Source organism: Haliotis rubra, unplaced genomic scaffold (genome assembly GCF_003918875.1).
Source record: "Haliotis rubra isolate DU_JTF1 unplaced genomic scaffold, ASM391887v1 Scf921, whole genome shotgun sequence".
NCBI lineage: Eukaryota > Metazoa > Mollusca > Gastropoda > Lepetellida > Haliotidae > Haliotis > Haliotis rubra.
The window spans coordinates 38,367-66,220 of NW_025767659.1; the positions used below are offsets into that span (position 1 = coordinate 38,367).

The window sequence follows — 27,854 nt, forward strand, 5'->3', positions numbered from 1 at the left end:
TAATATACTCACACTGTACATCCACACTGATGGTGTTGATACCACAGACATGTCCAGTTATCATCACTATAATATACTCACACTGTACATCCACACTGATGGTGTTACTGTTGATACCACAGACATGTCCAGTTATCATCACTATAATATACTCACACTGTACATCCACACTGACGTTGTTACTGTTGATACCACTGTACTGACATTTCCAGCTACCGCTATCATCTCTACTGACAGCTGTGATGTTTGTGTAGAATATCTTTGTCTGTCCAGTCACACATCCACATGAGTAGCCAGGAAGAGAATTGAACTGTGCACAGGTTCCAGAGTTGACAACACACATTATAAGTGATGCTGATGCTGAAGTTGTTGCCCTCATGAAGCTCAGTGGTCCTTGTAGAGGGCTGCCTCCACTCACGGTGCAGGTGGACTGGAAGCTGTCACCCAGTAGCACTGAGGATGAAGATCCTTGTAGTGACAGTGTTTGACCTGAAATATACATAGATAGATATAAGACATATATGTAACTGTACAGGTGGACTGATACAATCCTGTACTGAGGATGAAGATCCTTGTAGTGACAGTGTTTGACCTGAAATATACATAGATAGATATAAGACATATATGTAACTGTACAGGTGGACTGTCACAATCCTGTACTGAGGATGAAGATCCTTGTAGTGACAGTGTTTGACCTGAAATATACATAGATAGATATAAGACATATATGTAACTGTACAGGTGGACTGAAACAATCCTGTACTGAGGATGAAGATCCTTGTAGTGACAGTGTTTGACCTGAAATATACATAGATAGATATAAGACATATATGTAACTGTACAGGTGGACTGTCACAATCCTGTACTGAGGATGAAGATCCTTGTAGTGACAGTGTTTGACCTGAAATATACATAGATAGATATAAGACATATATGTAACTGTACAGGTGGACTGATACAATCCTGTACTGAGGATGAAGATCCTTGTAGTGACAGTGTTTGACCTGAAATATACATAGATAGATATAAGACATATATGTAACTGTACAGGTGGACTAATACAATCCTGTACTGAGGATGAAGATCCTTGTAGTGACACTGTCTGACCTGAAATATACATAGATAGATATAAGACATATATGTAACTGTACAGGTGGACTGGCACAATCCGGTACTGAGGATGAAGAATCGTGTAATGTTTGTCCTGAAATATAATTTGATAGATATAAGACATATATGTAACTGTACAGGTGGACTGTCACAATCCTGTACTGAGGATGAAGAACCTTGTAGTGACACAGTCTGACCTGAAATATACATAGATAGATGTAAGGTGTATATGTAACTGTACAGGTGGACTGTCACAATCCTGTACTGAGGATGAAGAACCTTGTAGTGACACAGTCTTACCTGTACAGGTGGACTGTCACTGACCTGAAAATATACATGAGATAGATAGATAGATGTAAAACATGTATATGTAACTGTACAGGTGGACTGTCACAATCCTGTACTGAGGATGAGGATGAAGAATACATAGATTGTAAGGTGTATATGTAACTGTACAGGTGGACTGTCACAATCCTGTACTGAGGATGAAGAACATTGAGGTGACACAGTCTGACCTGAAATATAAACTGATAGATGTAAGACTGCAATACACACTTAGACAGCTATATCAGATTAGACAAGACAATGTTTGAGTGTAGCGGCCACTGCCACAGAATTTAGCAGTTATATTTCTTAACGTTGATATTAACAGATACTGACAAAAGGAGGATGTAATTAAATTCTTCTTATAAAAATAAGCCTATTAGATATTAAAAAACTTATTTCTGCACATAACCTGGATGTAGGGAGAGATCATGTATTGCTTGAGTGTTTATTCTGCTTATAAATCAGCTTACTCAGCCCAGCTGAAATGAGCAAGCAAAGACCATGGTATACCATGGTAAACCATGGTAGACCATGGTTCAAAGACCATGGTTGACCATGGTGTATCATGGCTTACCACGTCCGGTAAATGGCACCACAGTTTACCATGGGCAAAAGAGACCATGGTCTACCATGGTGAAAAAAGGACCATGGTGTACCATGGTCAAAAGAGACCATGGTATACCATGGTCTACCATGGTAAAAAAAGACAATGGTCTATCATGGTTTAACCACGTGCGGTAAATGACACCACAGTTTACCATGGTAAGATAAGACCATGGTCTACCATGGTAAAAAGAGACCATTGTGTACCATGGTCAACCATGGTAAAAAGAGACCATGGTGTACCATGGATTACCACTGAAAAAAACTGAGACCATGGTCAGTATACCCTGTTCGGTAGATGGAACAACAGTTTACCATTAGAATACCATTATTTAGACTATGGTAAGAAACCAACCGCGCCATACCACAATATATACATTGTAGTCACATACACATGGTATAGAGATCAATTAGAATATTGGGTATTGAATAATTAACATTAAACAAATTCATGCACTGAAAACAAACTGTTCAAATTATAAAGACACATTTTATTGCTGACACTGACAGATTTAAATGAAAGACAACTTGAGGACAGTTGTTGGGAATCTCACAGGTATTGAGGGATATGCTGTGCAACAAGTACAAGTCTTAAGCAAACTAGAATTACATATCCAGTAATGCTGCTAGGGACAAATTGCATGTGGACATGTTCATCATTTTTCAGAGGATATTCTTATCTATTATTTTATTCTAAAAACATCTTTAGGGCAGCTTGGATGTCAGTCTATATCCAGTATTGAGTGAGTGAGTTTAGTTTTACACCACTTTTAGCAATGTTCTAGCAATATCACGGCGAGGGACACCAGAAAGGGGCTACACACATTGTACCCAAGTGAGGAATCGAACCCAAGTCTTCAGTGTGAAGAGCAAACGCTCCGGCTCAGGAATAAACTCATCTTGTAGAACTTTATCTTCAGTGTTTCAACATTAGGACCATTTCTTCAGAATCGTCCAGTTGAAATCTGAAAAACACACCCACATTTAATCACAATCATTCTATTTCAAACAGTCTTAAGCAAATATAAAAAAAATGTTGTTGTTGTTTTTTAAATATATATTTACAGTTGCTCAAAATGTTATGTATTTTTAACATATTGCAAACCTTTTTTCACCAGACTCAGATGACTTTAAAATATGTTTGTAATATGAAGAGTCTATGCCAAGTAACACAACATGTATTAGAAATTAAAACACAAATTTGGCTTATAAATCACCAGTCTACATTCATAACCAAATATAATATTCTGAAATGTTTACATTTCCCATTATTTATAATAATCAACATATCATAACATAGAAAAACGTATCTTACTGTAAGTGAACCTATTTCCGTGTTAAGTGAATAGCTAAACGTTTTGGCACAGTCATTTTTTCTTTGGTTTACAGTCAGTAGTTATTCCAAAACTGAATACAAATACGATAGAAAAGAAAATGAAATATCCATAAATGTGCCTGTAGCAATTATCTCCCTTTTTATGACCCTTTGAATTTATTTTGCTGTCTGTGTAATCTAAGCAAACAAACTGAATCTTTCAGGTTGACCTCTACAAGCCCAGTGAACTTTGACACCATTCGATCACTGATAACTTAACTAAAAAAAGTCATAACGGTTGTTGTTTTTTTTTAAAAGTACCGTTAGATATTGGTCGTGTGGTAACATACATATGTAGAACATATTGCACAAAACCCAAATTAACACTGACTTTCCGTTTGAGGGATGTACATTGTATATAAAATGAACACTGCTATATCTTATATCTCTTTCCGTCATTCTCCTCAAAAACTGTTGCTTACCACGTCACATACGTTCGTATGTGCGTATTTCCGAACATCAAAACAATTTCAATATATCTGCACTCAAAACAATTTCAATATTGCTGTTATTTACTTACCGCTCATGCTTATGTCCACTGGAATTCAACTTGAGATGTATCCATCGGCACTAAATCTAGTCTATTCCTTTATCATGAGTTCTTGACATATCCATCGCTGGATTATCCTCGAAATCCGTCATTGCTAATATATTAGGGATATTCTTCGCTTGGATCGTTGTAGTCTATGGCCAGTGTTGACAAAGTTGTGTTTTGCGCCTATCACTGGTTTTGCGCGCTCACAAATGTCTACGTGACAAGTAGCAGCTATGGCATCGGTCGTGCCTGGGAAACGGTCGCGTGTCTCCGTATCGTACTATCTCCATTCGGCTTGTCCCGGAATGGTGCGAGTTGGAAGTTGAAACATATTTTTTAGAAAAGAAAAATTAATTAGTACGACCAGGGATGTATTGTAACTATGTATGTAAAGGGCTGTATGATTAGTGCTGTCCGTTCTTGAAGTCGCAATAAGATTACGTAAGCACGAAGGGCGTGGTCGTGTTTGCAATCACGCGATCGAGGTACTTCATAACAACACTACGTAGTCAACAGTGGATAATTTCTCATCTTATTAACAAATAAAGGCAAGAATTACAATATCTAGGCATCAACATCAAAATTAGAATTCATAAACAGTAATATTGTCAACGACAGGAATCGCGAAAAAAGATATTCAGTGTACACGTTCCTTCGTCGATCATAAGGTGGAAGAATAGTTTTTTGCACATATCCCCGGCAATCATTTAAATTTCATTAAGCTACTTTGATCTAATCTCTTCCGGGTCATATTGCACGTGCTGAACAGGAAGTGACAGTGAAATGTGTTCTAAAATCGGGAGTTTCACCATTAACATTGCGAAAGATGTACTTATAACAAGTATGGGCACGTTTGCCGATCGTGATCACTCACGGGAGAAATTCAATGAAATGAGACGATTTTCACATTGTACTTCCAAATTTTATTTTATGGAGTAAATATGAAAAAGAAAGAGAATTAAAAATCTTCCAGTACTAATTGGTTACGCTGTTATTGACAGAAGGTAAGTTTTACGCAGAACTGTCTTGTTAGGCACAAAATATTGTTTCGCCTTCTGTCGTGCATTGTTTTTGTTGTTGCTGTATTTTTTTTTTAAAAAACAACAACTAAAGGCAACCAGGTACAAAAAACTAGTAAGACCACGAGAGACGGGGTTTACACAGTTTAATGGACAACTTTAGCAAAGGGGACGGGCAAAATTATTTTATTTTCAGATGTACGGAGGGTTAATTTTGTTTTGATTTTCAAGTGTATAAGACTTCCTTTGTTCCTTATTTGTTTGTGTGTTTCTGTAGCAACAATGAGAAAGTTAAATTACGTGAACTGTTCCCGTTGATAATTGTTTTTATGACATTGTGTTCTTGTATTTTTCATTAAAACACACTTCATTTTAACTTATCTCTCACCAAGTGATGTGTTTAATATTAGTTATTTAATGCACACAGACGTAAGAACAAGGATCTGTAAGGTATCTGTCATGAATATTCATTAAAGGCAAACTAACTCAGGAAAAACATGTTTCATCTGCCACTTAGATGTTTTACACATGTCCTTTGTAATGCTATTAGTATATTGCTTGTGTAACACTTCGTTGAATGCTCCCGCTATTTTCTTATTCATAAATGAAACACAATGTCATGAAAGAGTCAGGATTTCAATTTTAATTTTGTTATTTATCACAGTTTGAAATGTAAAATTGGTCTGTCATGACCATGGTCTACCATAGATTTGTATGTGATGACCATGGTCAACCATTACTTTGTATGAGAACAACACCATGGTCTACCATAGTTTTGTTTAAGATGACCATGGTCATGATATACCATGGGGAGAAATGTTGGTGACCATGGTCTACCCTGGTTTCTGGTGACCATGGTCTATAATGACCTGGTCTGCTGTGGTGTACCATGGTGACCATCGTCTACCATGGTCTACCATGGGGAGAAATGTTAGTGACCACGGCTTAGCATGGTAAACCATGGTAATACCATGTTTTTCCGTGGTAGACCACGGTGCCTTTTCAGCTGGGTGCTCTCCCATTTGGTATATATTTTCTAACACACTTAGTCTCTACTAGAGTACATATAATCTACTCTCAGACAGAAGGACTTTACTTGCTTGTGATGCAAGGCATCATTGTGCTGTAGTCAAAATGAGTGCGGGTGTAAATACTAAACATAAATTTCTATAAAATGTAATAAAAAAACCACAATCATCATCAGCAAACAAACATGAGAGCAAATAGTTTTGTTCATCAGGAGATACATAAATACTGTGACCATCATATTCCTTCTTCATGTTAACATTTTGATCCTCAAAGATGATAAACAACTCTGGACTCAAGACAAATAGTACCAACATTACCAATGAAGTACTTAGACAATCCATGTGACGTTCTTACACAGGCTGACAGCTAAGAATACATGATGAAATATTATTGATGAAAGTATTCTAAACAAAGAAATAAACATTGTTTTATCTCCAATAAACATCAGCCTGGCAATACGCACACAAACTTTTCCAAAGAGTGTATTCGAGTATCTCCAAGTCTCTTTATGTAAACTAAAGTCATTAGATCTGAATCCTGCTAATAAACGATTAAAAGAATTATTTATTATGAATGAAAGATATCAGCAATAATTACATATCTTGATCTGGACATTGTCTTTTGTGTGAAAGTATGATGTTAACGGGAAGAATAACTGCATCATGAAATAGTGCAGTGAGATCAGATCTTCAACCACATCGTTCTGTGGAAGGAAGATATAGACAAAACTGCCACAACAGCCAAACCTGCCTGTGATATAAACAATGTTGAGCATTGCTCCATGAGAGTCTGGGACAAACACACTGCCCAAATACCTATAGAATGGTAAAACATGTTTCACTTCTATATCAATTTTCATAACTACTTATGAAACAAGAATGTCTTAGTTATATACTGAACCGATAAAGAAATGCCACACCAATAGACGTTTCTTAAAGCACACACTTCAGTTCACTCTAATTAACCCATGGTCCTTAGTATGGTGATCTACCTTCAGGTGTTGGCAATTTATAGCCTGTTTTCATATTGTATTGTCATGCATGGTTGAAATACTTGAGATAGTTTTTTATATATATATATATTACTGTCCTTTGTTGACAGGTGTTTATAATTTACTTTTAATTATAGTAAATCTATAACTTGATTTACTCACGATAGGACTGAAATATTGTCGATGCAACTTAAAATCTTCACTCACTCACTTACTCGCTCTAATTAACAATCAAAATGAAGGATTGAGTTCAAACCTGAAAATTATATATGGTCAACACAAAATCACCAAAAATGGTGAGTGAGTGAATTTAGTTTAAGGCCGCACTCAGCAATATTCCAGCTATAGGGCTGCGGTCTGTAAAAAAAGTCCGAACCAGACAATCCAGTGATCAACAACCTGAGCATCGATCTACGCAACCAGGAACTGATGACATGTGTCATCCAAGAAAAGCACGATTTACGGATGTCGACTTCTTTATTGTCAGTAACATGACATTTCCTTTATCAGGTGAGTACATGAGTACAAGAGGCACTTTCAAAGAAAACAATATTACACTCCAAAACGTCGCAATATTCACAATAAAGAAGTCGACATCTATATATATTCCTTGTCTTATGTACTCCGCTTCTAAATGCCCTTCAAAGATTTGATGTGTCAACCAAGTAAGCGAGCGCGACCAACTGATCCTGTTAGTCGCCTCTAAGACAAGCATGGGTTACTGAAGATCAATTCTAACCCGGATCTTAACGGGTACCAAAATTAGTACAATAAGGATACCTCAAAGTTAGTATCATGTGTGGCCTCCATGGGCATCGATGACGGCGTTGCAACATCTGTACATGCAATGAATTAGCCAATAGATGAAAGCCATGGGCACTTGGTTCCATACTCTGCAAAATGCCTGATCGAGACCAGGTGCAGCTGCCGGGTTTGGTTGGAGGTCATTCAGTCTTCTTTGAATGTCATGTTATCAAATAGGCACAATCATAATAAAAACACCACCTTGTAAGAACAAGATTGTTGATGTGGTTTTGAAAGGTGACGTTTCTTTTGCAATTCAATATATTTACATTAACCCTCATACCAGGATCTTTCTCAGAAAAACATCAAAGCTATGTAATCCCTTCTACATGTGTTGTGCTGTGTCAACAATGCTTGGAACATTGAACATAAACAAAAAGCATGTACACTTTCCAAATTGACAGCAAGAAAATTTTAATGAAGACAATAAAAAGCTGATGCCTCAAAATTCAACCTGGTCATGGTTTACTCATAAAATGTATTGAAAGGCCATTTGAAGTTCCCATACTGACTGTAAGTGAGTGAGTGTTTGAGTTGAAACTGTAAGTCAGATGGGCTTGTATGTAAGCAATATAGAGGTGAGACACTGCCAGAGTTTGGTTGATACATAACATGTCATGAAGGAGAGTAAAACAGTGGCATGACATCACTAAAACCTCAAAACTAACCATTGCAATACTGTATGATTCTAATTATCACATACATCAGTATTACATTTGGTAATATTAAATATAAACTGCAGACCACCATCGACTGAAGCTCGACCATGTTACTGGCGATCATGGGGACTTAAACTACTTCACCTTCCTGCATGCATCCCCAGCAAGATCAAAACATTGGTTTAAGTCGCTAGTAGTTGTAGTTGTTTCTAGGTGAACATAAATACATTATACTATACACACATGAAAGCACTGACATCCAGGCTAGGGTTTGGGCGGGTACTCGGGTACTCTAATCCGGGTCAGATACAGCTGGAATCGAGTCCTATTTCTAGGAATCGAGTACCCGGAAAAAGAGAGAAAAATGGCAAGGGCAGACAATAACTTGATGTTAGACACATTTGCATCAATGACATTGTCCGATTAACGGCAGTTATTATTCACAGATGTAATATACTGATGGTAAAATTTGAGGCAACCCCTGATTGAACATGATGCAAATGAAACCATTCAAATGAATACATTGAACGAATAACAGTTTTCCGTTGCCTACGTGTTCATCTCTCCAGTTCAGAAAACAACATGCACGTATATTACATGTTTTGCTCTTGCTTGAAGGTGAAATGCATGCATGTACACATTTCACACTCCGTTGTTTCGAGAATAGTACTGTGGGAGTTAATGATTCAGTAACATTCTCGCAACCAGTGATCTGAGGCCACAAAATGGCACATTGTAGGCATGGGAGAAGGTGGCATGTCCTTGCGGCAGATTACGTCGTTGACGTCTGTCACAGCGTCATCAGTAAGTTGCTTAAAAAACACTGCAGGACAGGTGAAGTTAAGGTTTGCACCTGGTGGAAGTCGAAAAGAGACCGATTTGATGGATGATAGACGGTTGCTACGAATGGCACATAAAGTACCATTTTGGTCTTCAAATCAATTCCGTCAATCGTGGGATCAAATGACGGGAGTGAAGGTGTCACTGGAGCTGGTCAACGCTGAATACAGAGAAGTATGGCCATGACATCATCGAGAGCACTCTGCGCCAGTTCTCATGTTGCGCTTATCTACCAGCACGCCCTAATCGTGCTAGAATCATTAGAGACCCTAAGAGGCAGCATAACATTGAATTCCTCGATTGGCCAAGTGTATGTCTAGATTTTATTCCGATCGAACACGTGTGGTGCGCGATTGGTAGGCATATTTCCACCAGGAACCAGCCCCTGGCCAACATTCGAGAACTCAGACAGGCCGTGCTGGACGCATGGAACAATCTGCCCCTGCTTTTGTTTTCGTACACTCATGCTATCAATGAGGAGACGCGGTCAGGAGATGATTCAGGCTAATGGGGGATACACTCACTACTGATGACCTAGTTATTGTTATAAATGTCAGTTTTAGTGGATTCCTTTTCCATTGTCCCACAAAACATTACAGAGTTGGCACGGGGAAGACATTTCTTCTATCAAAATGTGAGTACCTTTTGGTATGTCCATCTTTGGTGAATTTACCACTATATTTCTCCAGTGGAATAAATGATCTTGATTTTAAAAACATTCTGTATTGTATCGCTGCAGTTCATTTCCGGATAGTGTAGAATGTATTCCCATACCAATACTGAAGGTCATGTTGCATTTTGCGTACCAAACATGCATCTGAAAGCTTTCGTAGCTTCCCTTTTTAGGTTTGGTTTCATATTTTACTATCAGTATATAGGCACCCCTTGAAGAGCAACCTCCTCGTGGTGGGTGCTGGGTAACGCCAATGGCTCTTCACCCCCGTGTGGACCCGGGGTCGAATAGGTCCACAGCACCCCATTGCTGGTCGTAAGAGGCGACCAAATTGGGCAACCCGTTTGCAGTGGGTTGCATCCCTGTGTCGGCAGAGGAAGGGAGTCTGGTGGTTGAGGATGACGGAACCGGCAATAGTGTTCACTAATCCAACACACCACTTCGACCCTAACTTTGCCTAGACGGGTGGTAGAATAGGCCCGATTCTAGCAATCGGCTGGTCACGCCTTGCCCTGTGCATGGAATGTCTATACAAAACGTGCTATTACATAACACTTTTGACCATGTTCAAAATGTTAACAAATATTTTACGAAACAAATTAGCCTCGCAGACCCATGCACAGAAGGCGGTGGCTCATGGGCCAATCTGGTGATGCTGACCTCCGATTTCTGTACGTCTCCAATTGATTGTCATGGACAGAACCATCCTGACCTTTAATCTGGTAGGCAGCTACAGCATTTCATGTGAAATTCGCTGGAGTATAACATCCCCTTATCCCTGTTTTTTGCAGCTTGGAGATCCGCTGCAATATAAGATCGTCCTTGTTGACACTCCACGGTGGGTGGGGAGAGGGGGTGCCGAACCACATTACCCACGACCTGGCTTCCCAATACCCCGGTTCAAAACGAAGACATATGGATGCCGACAATTCCTCGTCTGACGAGAGTACGCCCCTCCGACCTGACTACTGGCCACGCTTCCTGATTATTGAGGCTTGTGACAAGCAACCTTTGCAATTGAACCCTTTTGCAATCTCCAAAGGTATCGCTGGTATCTGCGGAGAGGTTGCCAATGTCACAAAGCTCCGATCTGGCTCTCTCCTGATAGAATGTACCCGGAAACACCTATCTTTAAACCTTCTCAAAATACAAGAATTTGTAAATATCAAGGTCGCTGTCTCAGCACACAAACCCCTTAATTCGTGTAGAAGCATTGTACGGGACAGAGCTCGATGCCTGTCTGACATGACTGAAGAACAAATTGTCAAGGAACTCACTCAGCAATCCGTCACAGCCGTCAAACGATTTACCTTAAAAAAGGATGGTGTTGTTCAACCAACGAACACCTATCTCTTCACGTTCGCGCGAGCAAACATTCCTGACTCGATTAGAGCTGGTTATTGTAGCATTGGTGTGGAGGTGTATGTCCCCAATCCACTCCCGTGCTACAACTGCCAAAAGTTTGGACATGGATCCAAGTCCTGTCGTTCCTCTGCTGTCTGTTACCGCTGTGGTGACAAGCATGAGGGCAACGACTGTACTAAGGAAGTGAAGTGCACAAACTGCGGTGGTAACCATATGGCCTCTTCCAAGTTCTGCCCAGTATGGAAACGCGAATCCGAGATTCTGAAGATTAAACACAAAGAAAATATCTCCTTTCACGAAGCAAAGAAGAGGGTTGCAAGTTTAACTGCAACCCCTTCAACCATCACCTACTCTGCTGCTGTCTCCCGTCCTACCATCACTACTGCAGCCATCTCATGTCAGACCGACCTGACATGAGTCACGTCTTCTCAGCCAACTCAACTCAACACAACTCAGCCTATCTCAGCCACTCCATCTCCAACGCCAAAAGTCAAAACTTCTGAATCACAAACACCAGAGCAAATGACAAAACCAGAAACAGAAACTGCGCGCAGAAAAAGGGAAAGAAAGAGGCTAGAGAGACTAAAACAACTTGAACTACCAAACACAAAACCAAAGGCCACCTCTCCTTCAGAGGTCCCCATCGAGTTCCATAACTCCTTTGGCCCTCTGGATATGGAGGTCACTCCATCTCCACCTGACACCAATAAGAGTTCATCAAACGCTTTCTCACGTTCACGTGACATGTCACCTGTGGAAGCACCATGAATCCACAAAACATGATCCAATGGAATTGCAGAGGACTTAAGAATAATTATAATGAATTACAGTTATTGATTCAAGACTTCAAACCATCTGCGTTTTGTCTCCAAGAAACCTACCTAAAAAGGACTGATAAATTTGACATCCGTCAGTACAGTTCCTACCACTCCTTTTCTCCTCCCGGTGTAAAGGATACAGGAGGCACTTCTATCCTGGTGAGGCAGGGCATCCTTCATAGCCCTGTTCCACTTAAAACCGACCTACAAACTGTTGCTGTCCGCACGACTTCGAACATAGGGTTTACACTATGTTCCCTCTATCTCCCTCCCACCTCAACTGTTCGCCTATCAGATCTTCAGAACTTATATGATCAACTCCCGAACCCCTGCATAATCATGGGCGACTTCAACGGCCATAACCCCCTATGGGGGAGTACTGATACAAATAGTAAGGGAAAGATACTTGAAGAGTTTCTCTCCAATAATGATGTATGCATCTTCAACGATGGATCAAACACCTACGTCCATCCTGCCACTGGAACATACTCTGCTCTCGATCTATCACTTACAGATTCTAATCTTTTAAATGAGTTCGAATGGTCGGTCCATGACGACCTTTGTGGAAGCGACGAATTCCCAACAATTCTTACTCCTATCAACCCCACGAACGAACCACCATCAACAAGATGGAATTTTACTAAGGCCAACTGGCCTTTATTCCAAACCCTATGTTCCAGAAATATCAAACCCAACAAGAAAAGAAACCAGTCAATTTTAACTCTGATAATGGGGAGGATTACAACGAAACGTTTTCCCTCCATGAATTACGTACTGCCCTAGGACAGGCTCACGACACTGCGGCAGGAGCTGATGAAATCCATTATCAGCTTCTGAAACTACTCCCTGACTCAGGCTTGGAAACATTCCTAAATATATTTGATGACATCTGGACATCCGGACACTTTCCCCCTTCGTGGCACAATGCCATTATCATCCCTATACCAAAACCCGGCCGTGATCATACTGATCCCTCAAACTACCGTCCTATATCACTAACTAGCTGCGTTTGCAAAACCATGGAGCGCATGGTCAACAATCGATTAATCTGGTACCTGGAAACCAATAACCTCCTTATTCACCTCCAATGTGGTTTCCGAAAAAACCGAAGTACCATTGACCATCTGGTGCGTCTGGAATCATTCATCAAAAACTCCATTGTCAACAAACAACATGCAGTATCTATCTTTTTCGACTTAGAAAAAGCATATGATACAACATGGAAACATGGCATCCTAAAAGATTTACACGAGTTTGGATTGAAGGGTAGATTACCTCAATTCATATCTCGGTTTTTAAATAACAGACAATTTCAAGTTCGGATGGGTTCCACACTGTCTGACTATTTCCACCAAGATCAGGGCGTCCCCCAAGGCAGCATCCTGTCTGTCACACTTTTTTATTAACAGCCTCACTAACGTTCTGAACAGTTGCGTTGATGGGTCCCTTTTCGTGGATGACTTCAATATTTCATGTCGTGGTAAGAACATGCACGCAATAGAAAGGCAGCCACAACTCTGCCTTAACAAAATCAAAAAATGTGCCAATGAAATTGGTTTTAAGTTTTCAAAATCCAAAACAAAGTGTATTCACTTTTGTCGTAAATACAAACCACACAAGGATCCAGACCTAACTTTAGATGGTACTCCCATCAAGGCAGTAGAAGAGGCCAAATTCCTTGGACTCATATTCGACCGCCACCTGACATTCTTACCACACATAAAATATTTGAAAACCAAGTGCTTGAAGGCTCTAGACTTGCTAAAAGTAGTTTCAAATACAGAGTGGGGAGGGGATCAGACCACCCTCCCTCACTTGTACAGATCATTAGTTCGCAGTAAACTAGATTATGGCTCCATTGTCTATGGTGGAGCCTGCAAAAGCAATTTAGAAAAATTAGACTCTATCCACCTCCAAGGACTGAGGCTCTGCCTGGGAGCTTTTAGGACCTCTCCGGTAGACAGTCTATATGCGGAGGCCAATGAACCTTCCCTTGAACAACGCCGCATTAAACTCTCACTGCAGTATATCACTAAATTACGTTCAAATGAGTCCAATCCAGCATACAATTGTGTTTTCAACCCGCTCTATGAAAACTTATTTCCTAAACTGCCAAGCCTGGTTCCACCACTTGGAATCAGGATCAAACCACACATAACTGCAGCTAAAATTGATCTCGACATCATTGCACCATACCGACTTCTGTCCTCACCACCATGGCAAATGGTGAAACCACAGGTCGATCTTACCCTCACCAAAGTCAAAAAGTCTGAAACAAATCCCTTGGTGTTCCAACAGGAAAACAACCAGTTACGTTCTAAGTATAACACTCACAGATCCATTTTCACAGACGGAACCAAGGACGACGGCCAAGTTGCCAGCGCTACAGTCATTGGAGCCAAGACTGTCTCCTCTAGGATCCCCGACAACAGTTCCATTTCCGCCGCTGAAGCCAAAGCTATCTTCTCAGCTTTGACCTACATTCAACAGCAAAATCAGTCCAAAAACTTCATCGTATTTACAGATTCATTATCCTGCACTCAAGTAGGAAGAAACAAACTCCATGAATTGAAGCCAACAATTGGTTATACCTACTTGGGTTGTCAGTCAAGACGCGATGAGGTAATTTTACGACGATGTCGTATTGGCCACAGTCGATTTAAACATGACTATCTGCTGAAAACGGATGGGGATGGACCCCCCATGTGTGTCTCTTGCGATGAGGTGATCACCGTCAAGCATATTCTGCTTGAATGCGTGGACTTATCGCCTGCAAGTGACTCACATTATGATGCAACAAACCTAAAAGATCTGTTCTCACGCGTGAGCGCCCATCTGATACTGAACTACCTGAGGGAAGTTGATCTATATCATAAACTGTAACTGTGAAATGTAACAACCATAAATTGTAACTATGAAATGTAACAAACCGCCTGCCTTTAAATTTGATGCTATGATGTTTTCTGCTTTCGACTGACAATGTAATAAATAAATGTCTTTGAAATAAAACTCATTCCGAGTATGTACTTACAATATTTACTAATGCAAACTTGGTCTCGTCACTATATGGCTGGAAAATGCCGATGTGACGTAAAGCTCAACTCAACTCAACTATCAGTATATATCTGAGCATGAGCAGTGAAGCGTCACGCTACAGTAACAGCGGCAATGGCGTTACTCTCTGTATTGGTTAAACAGACGTAAAATAAATAGCCTATGCTCAGTTTCAGTGTCTTATTGACAGCATTTCAAGTTTTTCTATTAAAACATTAGTCAACTCGTGATTGGATATTCAGAAAGTTGACAGAAGCTCTTAATTCCTTACATTTCCGGGTACTCGATTCCGATTCGGGTAAGTACATTCGGGTACTCGATTGAATTTTTTCCTACCCGTCCCAGCCCTAATCCAGGCTGTCCGTGAAGTAATTTCATACCATCAGGACTTACATGTCACCATAAGAGTACAGTTAGATAGAGGACGAGACTTCGGCCCCATTAAATGGCCCTGTCATAACAATATCAGTTATCAATTGCATCAACCAAAGATATAACATTTATAGCATATTGTATATTTGTGCACGTCCTATCTCACATAGTGTTACATGTACTGCTTGCCTCTTATGAAAAGTCAAGGTAGGTAATCTCCAGCAGGTAGGGTGGGAGGTTAATGTGTGAGATAATATAGATAAATACATATAGAATTCAATCAATCAATGTCACCTAAATGTAATTGTCTGACTCAACAATGGACGCCTTCAAAGGGTCTTCCAGTCCCAGACAGTACATTCTGAAGACTGTTCCGCTTTATGCCTGAATAAGACTTAGTGGCAATCAGTCTGGCATCTTTCTTAATGTTCAGTTCTTAAGAACAGGAGATTCAAATCTCAGCACCCCACTAGCAATACAGATGTTAGGATACAGTCGAGTTTGGGACACCATACAAGGTGTCCACAGTGATGCTCAGTATATGTCAGGCTTATCTCCAGATGTCCAAACTGTCGATCAGCTAAAGGAACAGCATTGTCAGTTAAATGAGTGATGCCGATTACATTTAACCCCAACATGTGAATGCACCATATGGCTGGTACATTATCTGATTGGATCATGTGGTCTTCAACAGTTTCTTATCCGTGCATTATTGCAAAGGTGATGGCCATGAACGCCAAGTTGTTGACTTATAGTTGCCGTTCCTTTACCGACCACTGCCCTGCTACTTGATGATCAAGAAAGTGAGTCCCCATTCCTGATTGGATGCCTCCATGAATGAATGATGCATGGCATTAAACATCATCAAAGAGAAGTCTGCAAATGTTTGACTCCTGAAGCCACTAACACAGGCAATGATGTACTCAACTCCTTGAAATTGTCTCTCTGTAGGACACAGAAACCTCTGTATCGGACTGGCCATGAAAATTGCAGAACGCCAAGGTGTGCACAGTAGTGGCATGTCCATTTGATGCAGTGTGGGTCTCCTCGAATGCCATGCGACGATGCACTTTTACCCGCCTTTGCCCTGCGTCTTGAAATGCACTTAGTAAGATGTCAAACAGTGCCACAGAAGCTCTGTGGGCGTGCACCAAGAATGCATATGACGGACGCAGTGGTAGTAAGGGGCACCTGCACGGAAACCTAACTGAATCGTTAGTGATGTCATTGTGTCTCCACTGTGTCCTTATGGCACATCTACGGCGCTTACTTTAATTTTACTGTGCCCTCACAGTGACTACACGGAGCTGTCTTGGCAATCACTATGCTCCCATGGCACTTCTACCATGTCCATCGGGGCTGGCATGGTTGTAAGATATTCGTTTCGGTTAAACTCTTACATTTGATAACAGTTCGTAAGAATTTGCCTGCATACTAGTAAGTTTTGGAACCACGCATGCGCAGTGTGTGTGTACCTCGCCATTTGGTTATGCCGCCGAAGTTGAATACACAGTTGAGAGGAGCTCATTATCGTGTCATGTTGTTAATCCACGCAAGAACAGTACAAAACAATGGTGTTTGCACCAACCCCATAAAAATGGTACATAAATACATTCTCATCTTTTCCCCCATAAACATGGCATAAATTCATTCTCATCATTCTTATCCTCATCTCACTATGACACGTGTGTCAGCAAGCCACTCGTTACCTATAGATATGTCCAGCAGTTCCAGGAGGAGGCAAACGCTGTGCACCTCATTCAGGGAAGGAAACGAAGGAGGGTCTCAAGGCGCAGGAGGCTCTGGGTACGGCAGTGACTGGTCATCAACAGGACGTTGCAGTATGGTCACTATCATCGGTATGAAGACCCTGCCAGTTACGTCAGGTTCCTCCATGTGACACCCGCACACAATACAAACATTTTGGGCACACCGTATGCGCAATGTAAGCGCCATGGGTAGACAATGACAACTTTTAGCATTCTAGCACTCTGTGACAATGCAGTCAATTGCTACGGGCCTGATAGAAAGGCCTTGTCCGCTGAAAGGACATGGTGACAACTCCATCATGAGAAAATGTTTGATAAAATTGCAACATTTTTTCAAAATATTCCTCTGATCCCACAGTGAGAAATTTCACAATGACATGCCAGCACCATGGAAACGCAGTAGAATGTTACATAGGTTTAACATAATGACTGTTCCCAGTGAACTGCAATCTCTGGGTGGGGACAATTCGGATTTGTTGATATTTATTTGTTCTTGTAAGGTGGTATCTTATGATTGTACCGTTTTCCTAACATGTTTTTCAATCCAAATTGACAGCTATTTCCAACATCTGTGTGTTTTCTGATGAATAAACATATCGACCAAACGCACCGAAAAATGCAGGCATGGTAAAAGGTTCCGTATGATATTCGTGAAAACGAAAATGCACGTGCAAGCCGTGACAACCCTACCAAATACGGCAAGTCCCAAACTTGCCTAAAATCATTTTTAATTTGACTGACTGACTGACTGACTGAGTGTTGGTTTTACACCGCTTTTAGCAATATTCCAGCAACATCACGGCGAGGGACACCAGAAATGGGCTTCACACATTGTACCTGTGTGGGGATTCGAACCCGGGTCTTTGGCGTGACGAGCCAACGCTTTAACCACTAGGTTACCCCACCGCACCTTTTACTTTGACACAACCAGCATGCCACGACTTACGAGAGATCAGAGGGACCAATTCGTGGGACAATTGCAAGTTGTCCAGACGGCATGGATGGATGCCAATCATTTTATTGTTCATGTTAGGACAATCTACCGACTGCAGGAGTGTTATCAGGTCACTGACAGCATCCAAGACCATCCAGTAGTGTAGTGGGCGACATTCAGTAACATTGCAACGTCAAGGCCAACAGATCTGTAGGATCGCTTTCCCATAGCGACGGAAACAGCACGTCATGCTATTGGGACTGACAACAGATATATCAGTGCCAATACAGTGCGTCGATGTTTGCGTGGAAGAAACCTCTGCTATTAGAGTCCCTATCGTGGTCCTGTCCTCACTGCTCATCACCGCCAAACAGCCTATAATGGGCAACTCAGCATCGAAATTGGCGTTATGGACAATGGAGAACTGTGCTGTTATCTCATGGAAGTCAATATTGTGTTTGGACAGTCGATAACAGACTCGATAACATGGTTAAGGCGTGGGGAACTGTTTTCCAATGAGTGTATTGTTGAAAGAGACTAGTGGTCCAAGCATCGTAGTGTGGGGTGCAACCGGTCTGAACCGGTAAGTTGGCACCGTGGTGTTCCAGAATCTTGGTCCAGGATGAGGAAATGACGTGACAGCTGCTCGCTATATTGATTAAGTCAGAAGACCCCACGTTGCACCACATTTTGGATGTTACAGAAATTACATCTTCCAGCAAGACAACGGTCGTTCCGACACTGTCAGAGCAACATTGGACTTCCTAAGACAACATGGCATCCACTCTCACCAATAGCCTGCACTCCGTACAAATTTAAGTCTAGTAAGAAGACCTTTGGGACGAGGTTAAACAAACACTGAATGACCTCCAACCGACAACTGCGACAGGACTCGATCAGGCATTTCGCAGAGTATGGACCCAAGTCCCTATGGCCTTCATTGACCGGCTAATTCATTCCATGTACAGGCGATGCAACGATACTGAATTTGGGGTACATCTTTTTGTGATTTTGATTGTGTGAACTCTAAATGTGATTCCTGAAAATGTGTTAACCATAACTGACAAGTTTGAACTCGGTCCTCTGTTTTGATTGTTAATTAGAGTGAATTAAAGTGTGTGCTTTAGGAATCACTATCAGTGCGACATTTCTTTTGTGGTTCAGTATACTCGGTCTGGATTATCAGGACTGAAGCAACTGAAATACATGTCCTCACCTCTGGTGAACCAGTGGGCTAAAGGCAGGAGTGCTGGGAAGCTACACCCTTTATAGGGCTAGAGGCAGGCAGTGCATGTGCTGCACATGCCAGGCGGACTACACCAACCTGCCGAGTGTGCTGTGGCTATGCATACCAGCATAGCCGAGAACACACTAATACCCCATGTTAGGTAAACCCAAGCCCAAATAGAACTCAAACTTTACCCCAAATATCCTCAACTACCACACATATAATTACCATCAGTAATTCAGCAATCCGGTTAAATATCATCTTTTATGTGGGATGTGATTTATATCTGTCATAGCTTAATAACCTTCCAATTGAATCTGAACTGATAAGTGTATGTGCAACCTCCCACCCCCAACCCCCGCATTATACTTGCACTTTCAATTGGGCTGTGGCCTTTCACAATAATAGAACTTATCCTGTCCTATAGTCTGTCGTACAGACCCTGAAGCAAATATATCCAAGAAAGGCAACGCAAGTCTAGAAAATGTGGTAAGTCTAGATTTACTCAGCTTCAGGGTCTGTACCAATCTGCTGAATTCACTAGCCAGAATATGGCTTGTAATTATCAGTTGATCTCTAGCTGTCACTATTGTTTAATATTAACTCATGGGGAGCCTCCAACACCCCTCCCCAAGACCCAACGCTGAGCCAAGACCTCCTGCTTCTGCCTGTCCTCTCACTCCAGACATGTGTGATTACACTAAAGACCTGATGACTTATAAAATCTGAGTATTTTCTTAAACTGGCGAGGAGAGGGGATCATTTCGAAAAGTTTTCCATCTCAGGGTAAAAAATGAATTGGAACTTTGATGAGGATGAAAGCAAATATGCATAGCATTCGTCCAAATCATAATACAATGATTGAAAAGTTCTTAAGTGGTGAACATGTGTTGTTTTGTTCTCCATCCAGGAGTGGAAAATCACTGACATCCGAAATTCTTCCTATTCACACAAGTTAGTAGAAAATACAAGCTATGCTACTGTTATTGTTGTGTCATCCTTGATTTGCATGATGAAGAGACAAACAGAGAAATATAAATCATTAGGCTCAAAGCAGTGTACCTTAACATGTATGCATTTGTGACTTTATCCATAAACTTTGAAAATAGATTGTCATGGGGATCTGATGGCATATTGTTATCCCCCGCAACAATGAAGTTGCCGGGGAATACAGAAACGAGTTCCGTCCGTCCGTCACGCTTTGTCCGAAGCATATCTCCTAAACTATTTGTGATAGCTTAACCAAACTTGGTACACATGTCAAGCATGATCCCTAGATGTGCCTTTTGGGGGTTAGACCCAGATAAGAATGTTACTATTTGTTGTTTCCATGGCAAATTGACTTGGGCTGTGACTATGAGAATATCATCTTGTCCGAAGCAAATCTGTACCGCCTCCGTGGTGTAGTGGTTAGAGCGTCCGCCCGGAGAGGGGAAGGTCGCGGGTTCGATCCCCGACCGCGTCATACCAAAAGACCTCAAAATCTGGTACTTGTTGGTCCCTGTCTGGCGCTCGGCATTAATGGGTACAACAAGGACTGGTCGGCTCGGAGTCAGTATAATGTGTCTGAGTGGGGTATTCATGCTTCACGAAATATTCTCAAGCACGACGTTAAACCCAATTTCACCTCACCTCACCGAAGCAAATCTCGTAAATTATACATGCTAGCTTCATCAAACTTGGTACTCAAGCATGATCCATAAATGTGCCATGTGATGGTTAGACCCACATATGAATTTTATTTTTTGCGGTTTCCATGGAAACGTGACTTGATACACATGGTAAACTTGGTACACATATCAAGCATGATCCATAAATGTGCCATTTGGTGGTTAGACCCAGATAAAAAAATTATTTATTTTTGGTTTCCATGAAAACATGACTTAGGCTGTGACTATGAGGATGTCATCTTGTCCGGAGCAGATCCTCCAAACTATACATGCAAGCTTCATCAAACTTGGAACATATGTCAAGTATGATCCATAGATGTGCCTTTTGGGATTTCTGAAAATGAAGAAAGTCTCAAGGCTCCTTTTCATTATATATATATTTTTTTTACTATGAACGTTTTTCAGTAAAATATGTTCATTTCAGAGACTAGTTGTCAGTCTACCTATCCTACACTTTACTGTACTATTCTGTGAGACGCAAGTAGATATTACAATAGTGATACCTACCAGGTAAACTGGACTCTATTTCTGGTATAACACGTGCTTCAACTTACGCTGAAGGGGTCGTTGTCGGCACGAGTACTACAGATATGTACCCCAGGTACGTTTCTGTATACAGATATGTAAACTGGCCATAATGAGAATACAGAAACGACCCTAGGATGATTCCATTCCCATTGTGTCGTATTCTTGATCGGAACTGTCATGCTGTTGTATTAGATAAATTTGATTGCGTTATGTAAGTAATGAAAATACACAGTAACGGATATTTCGCGATGCACATGAATACCACTCGGAATCAGTTGAACGGAAACAACTATAGGTGTCGGTTTGGGATGGCGGAATATGGACTCGTCCGCCTTTTAGGATACCAGGTACCTTTCTGTATTTTGACTTTGTTTAGGGTACATATCTGTATACAGAAACGTACCTGGGGTACGTATCTATAGTACCTGTGCCAACAACGTCCCCTTCAGCTCAACTTACTGTTACTATGGTGATTTCAAAGCAGTCACTCAATGTTCCATGAGAGATTGAACATCTCATGTTGTTGTTGCTTCCGTGATTTGGAGTGACCTCCCCTTGATCTATTCTATTTCCGGGTCCAAACAAAGGACACGTGAAACGCGCTCCATCTGCTGATAAGAACCAGTCAGACACCTTGCCCGTTGTGTTACTGATTAATTTGCTCGAAAATGTGTTTTGCTCCTGCATCATATCTGAATATTTCGTTGTCGATTAACAGCTCACTGACCCTCAGGTTTGGTCGTTTCCAAGCCTTTTGCGCTTCAGTAAACCATAAGCTGTTAAGGCACTTTTGACTTGGCGGGGAAATCCCCGGTGATTGTAGCAGATCTTTGGCCTGTTTGCAAGTATTACATTTGCCACTCGTGGTTATAATCTTAACGGCGTTCTATCGCTGTCTAAGTCGTTCTTACGATCGTACGCTGCAATTGAAGTCAATTGCAATGACTCGAGCACGTTGACCAGCGTCGAGACTTCCAATGGCTTGTTGTCGTTGATCTCTCGTTAACCTCGACATAGCTGCTGTGTTCAGAAAACAAGTGAACAATGCCATTCAAGCTGGCAATTTATGCCTGAATGCATACATGATGCACGTGCATCTCGATTTCAATGCTGTTTTTGTGCGTACTCTTCTCTTTCCATAAACAAAAACATTTCTAACTTCAACCTCAAACAATATTTTATTAGGCAAAACAAGCTATACGACCAAGATTCATGTTTTCCTCAAACTTGACTTCCGGTGTTTATTTGAAAAAAAAAAGTTCAAATACGCCATTGATATTCAAATGCCACTTCCAATATTACGGTGTTTCTTTTGCCTCTCAGTATATTATTATTATAAGGAATCGATTAAAGTAATGTTTCGTGACAGTTATATGATCAACAGCCAAACTGGACGATTTCTTGTATTTAGAACATCCTAGAACATGATTCTGTAACACAGTACGAATGATAAAATATCAATGAATGTTCAGACAAAACAAAACACAAATGGAAACGTCTATGCACATACCTCCAACATGAGACAACAGTGTCACCAACAAAGTTCCTCCAATTAGAATCACCATTTCCATCATCGAGTGTCATTCCTAAAAATGTATGAATTGAAAACATGTATAACCAACATAGCAAATGTGACCTTATCTAAAATAGGTTTTCAAACATTTCCAATTAAATTTTGTATATCGAGATTATAAATTTTATACTTTTTTCAAAGGTTCACGTATTGTTTTTCTTTTCGTGTAACATCATAGCTTCACTACAAGAAAATGCTAAAAACGTGAAGCGGACAGTTTCTGTCAAGGTTTTAATTATGGATATGGCACAATACACATATCATCCAAGTTGGCTCAAAATGTTACAAGTATAGAGCCAGAGAGAGATCAGGCAGTATGGCGTGTGTGTGATGAAACCTCAACGCGTATTTTAACCTGGGAACGTTGTACAATAGATATCTAGTGTACCCTCCATGTGTTCAGACTACTGCCATTTGTCGTCGTATTCGCTGCCGAGGAAACTATCGCCATTCAGGGTGCAAAGCTGCTTCCAACTCATGCAGCTTTAGAACAGGTGGTACACATGCTTGTAGCCGTCGCTTGATAAAGTCATGGGGTCCAGGTCCATCACACAAGGAGCCTGAGGTACTGAACGAAGCTGGTTCCTCTATGTGAAATAGATGCTGATGCGACGGTACATTTTAACTCAAAAGGTTCAGTGATGTGTCAGTCACACAGTAGTATCAGTTATGTGTCTTAGATAGTGGCGAAACTATACCCAGTGAGTTTGAATACGCACCACACCACACCACACCCACACCACACACACCCACACCCCTGTTCTGGAACAATGACATGATCAGTAGGTCAGAACTTTCATACTTCTACAAGGGCGGTAATGGCTGGTTATCTAATGGTAGATTAAATTAGACAAACAAAATTTAGGCAGTTTGTTAATTCGTATGGTTTGTGAGAAATGCCAACACTCTTGAATTTGTGGAAAAGCACTTCATTGAATAAGTATTGTCTTTGCACGATTCATCATGAGATAGTGTCGGATCTCACTGTCTGTATAGGCACCTTGAAATCTACCGAGGTGGATTGACGTCTCGGTTCGCGTCTCTCACGTCTTCACGGACCAGATTGCAATCTTCCGCTGGAGTGGTCTTCCTGAGTTGCTCTAGCGTTGGTCGATCCTTGACTTACAGCGCCTGTTTGTAGGTGTTAAGTCTACCGAGTGGCAGCAACCAAACCTTGAATCACATGCTAGCTGCATGCTTACCCACTGTCATCTCAGTCCATATGGCAGTCTTCTCATCGCCATGTTAACGTGTCTCGATGAAATGGATGGCATATCCCCATGTTTTATACCCTTGAACGGACAGGAGATAGTGCTTTTCGTGATATGTGTGGGTAGCAAGCTTCACACGCATGTGGGATGCGTTTTGGCAAACCCTTTGAAACCATGTTTTTCATTACATGCTCGTGCAGTTCTGCTATAAAAGTCATACAAAATCATTCGTTTGCATCACATGATAACATATCTCAACACAACTATGCCAAAACTGACTGCAGTTCAACGAGAAACAGCCGTTGGTATGGCCCGGTTTGGCGTTGTACAAGCGCATATTGCAAACACCTTTGGATGTTCTCGCAATACCACAGTGAGGCTCAAGCAACGTTTACGGCAGAAAGACTACAGTCTGGCCTAGAAGTGGAAGACCACGTGTCACTACACCTGCAGACCGTTACCTGAGAGTCACCCTACTGAGAAACAGGTTCATCCCAGTGACGTCATCATGCTCTGGGTCACGTCATCATTCGACAAACTGTGTCAAGGCATTTGAGGGTATTCGATCACATCGCCCTTACCGTGGACTCAACCTATCACGTCAACATTGTATCCTCCAGTATTCTGTCCAGTAAAATGAAATTTACTTCCTACTTGTTTGTTTTCTTTATTTCCTATTCAGCTACTCAGCGTGCAGTAGCAACATGCTGTTGTAACACCATAAGATAAGTTTCCATCACTATGATGAAATATATTTGGGGTTGCTGAATACAATTCCATGTGTATACGTAGTACAAAATAATTGTTGCGAATAAAGTGCAAAATGTTTTGTATACAGAGATGAAACAAGGTTACAATTAGAACATTTCTAAAATTACAAACAGAAACAGATCTCGGTTGGTTACACAAATAACATTATAGTCCAGGGACATCACGCTGATAAGTAATCACCAACACTGAATACTATCTTAAGTAACAAATACGTGGTATGTCCGCTTTTTATGTCTTGTTTGTCTAGGTATTTAGTGTGTCCTTACCTAAAGTGAGGATCGTTTTATTAATGAAAAGATCATCGTGGAAATGCATCACAACCAAGCATTCGTTGAAGTAGACATGCATTAATATGTGAGCGAAAAATGCGCCAGACAAAAACTGCTTCTTACCACCAGCTAAATACAGACGAGTGTGACCCACATACAGGTGTGCTCCGGTAGTGGCTGTGGTTGATTGTGAATATATGATAATGGACGCCTGACTGGAAGGTAGTCGATTAAACAAGACACATGTTACCTGACGTTCATATAGCATGTACACTGATTAAAACAGTAAACTATTTGAGTAACAAATATATAACTTATGTAACGACTGTCATATACTCCATTTTTCTGAACATTATCTGAACTACCAGTAAGTTTAAGTTAATGAGAGCGTCACTATATGAGCTTGCATCAGTTTGTGTGTGGTGTGGGTGTCAGTTGTCAGTGTCGAATGTAACTTGTTTATTCGAAAATGGTGAAAGATTCAAATAAGTTATTGGGGCTTTCAAAGAACCTATATTGGTTAGATTCAAACTTTATCCAAAACACGTGCCGAGTGGCATAAATATTACGGAATTAGGTTTATATTCTGCATGTAATGATTGTATTTTCACATTTCGAGTTTACCTGGACACAGAGATAGATTACATCATTCATATACTATTTCCGACAACCACCGTACATACAGAATGGAAGAAATATAATACTCCATCAATGAAAACTTTACTTACATAACGTATGTCATGTACTCCTTTCGATTGAAGGCAGTCCGACCAACCAGGAAGTGAAATCTAATTTTAGCCTCATCCTTTGACAGGATATTCCGGTGTTGTCAACACCCATACTGTTGAGTACTGTTACACTCACCCGTTATTGTTTATCCCTTTTGAGAGTTGCTTAAAATGAGACATTATATTTTTTGGCAAATTATTTCCTGATTTCTTAGCATTCTCAGGCGGAGGAATATATACTATGGCGTGACTTGAACCAGGCAGTGGTTAATTTATGCATATGGTTTGACGCGACCTTAAACGCCAACCAACGAAGAGGAGGATTAATCCAAACTTTGTAGGACCTGTCAATCAAGGCGAGAGGTGAATGAGTGAGTTAAGATTTTTTAGTCACATCGGCAATATTGCAGCCATATCGTGACTGTTATACAAGTTATAATATTATAATAAATCATTATAAAAACCTGTCGGGGAAAGACGGTAAAATACTAGAGTATCACAGATGTAACAGTAAAACAAGAATGAAAATGTAAATATCTTAACTATAAAAGACAACACAATATTTAAAAAGCTGCTATAGATCGCCAACAACTGAAGGTAGATCACCATACAAGGGACCATGGGGACTTACAGTTCCTTTGCTACCTGCATGGACCTTAGCTGGATTTATATCATCCCTTCAGCCATTGGCGAGCGTGGTCAAAATTAGCCACACTTTAAGATAACACATATTCTACAATTAAAAACACGTGATATGAAGAATCATTTCAATGAAATGGGACAAGGCGAGAGGAGCTGCAACAACAAACCGGAGAAAACATGGGAGAAGGCAGACGTTTTGAATGACATGGTCAAAAACCACGCCGAACCACAAATGCACACAGTTTGAAAAAAATGCATTTTTCATACAAAACCGAAGTCATTAATATTTCTGGAACTCAGGCGAGCGAAAAACAGTTCAAGACGAGATTAAGGTTTGTGCGATCCTCAAAAATACATGAATATCGCAAAAGGTTATTTTGCATAATGATATGCAGCAGAGAAATAATTCCCTCGCCTGAAATAAAAATTTACATTCACATTCCGTAGGAAAGTAGTCGGCATTACTGTTTTAGGTTGACGGCTATTCTTGATTTTATTATCTCCCTGTCAATATCAAACGGTCTGTCTGTGCGTCCCAGGGCACATGATGGTTACACAAAACCAAATATTTCCCATAGACTTCTCTACTAACGTTAGTACTTACCCACGCTGTCAACAGCCTTCCATGTACACATGGGTACAGTCCTTTAAACTACAATAAAAACACAAATTCCGCTTAGCTTTGCCTGCTCGTTTTCCGCGCACATGTACATACTTCTACAGACGCTTTTCCCTTCAATATCAAACTGGATAGCCTGTATATGTTTATTTTATGACGTCACATAAAAGGCATTTTGTAGACCTGGGTTGAAAAATACAAGAACAATTTTTTCAAGAGATGATTTTGTTATTGGATTCGCTTCATCCTATGTTCAGTGTAATTTCGGGAACACTTTATGTTTTCTTTTCAACCAATCAAATATTTGGGTGAAACTCAATGTAACTCACTTTTTACCA

The 27,854-nt window shown here is 40.7% G+C and overlaps 1 long non-coding RNA gene across 4 annotated transcripts; it reads right to left on the reverse strand.

Moving 5' to 3' along the window:
* Positions 1–373: 373 nt before the first annotated feature.
* LOC124264402 lies at positions 374–26,395 on the reverse strand. Of its 4 annotated transcripts, none has more exons than XR_006895128.1 (3): positions 26,256–26,394; positions 23,214–23,289; positions 374–489 (listed from the first exon to the last, which is right to left on the reverse strand). It is a non-coding gene; the product is annotated as an uncharacterized LOC124264402 (long non-coding RNA). The 4 variants fall into 4 exon arrangements; XR_006895130.1 differs by lacking the exon at positions 374–489 and adding an exon at positions 969–1,004 and having other exon boundaries at positions 26,256–26,395; XR_006895129.1 differs by lacking the exon at positions 374–489 and adding an exon at positions 1,080–1,107 and having other exon boundaries at positions 26,256–26,382.
* Between the last annotated feature and the right edge of the window lie 1,459 nt (positions 26,396–27,854).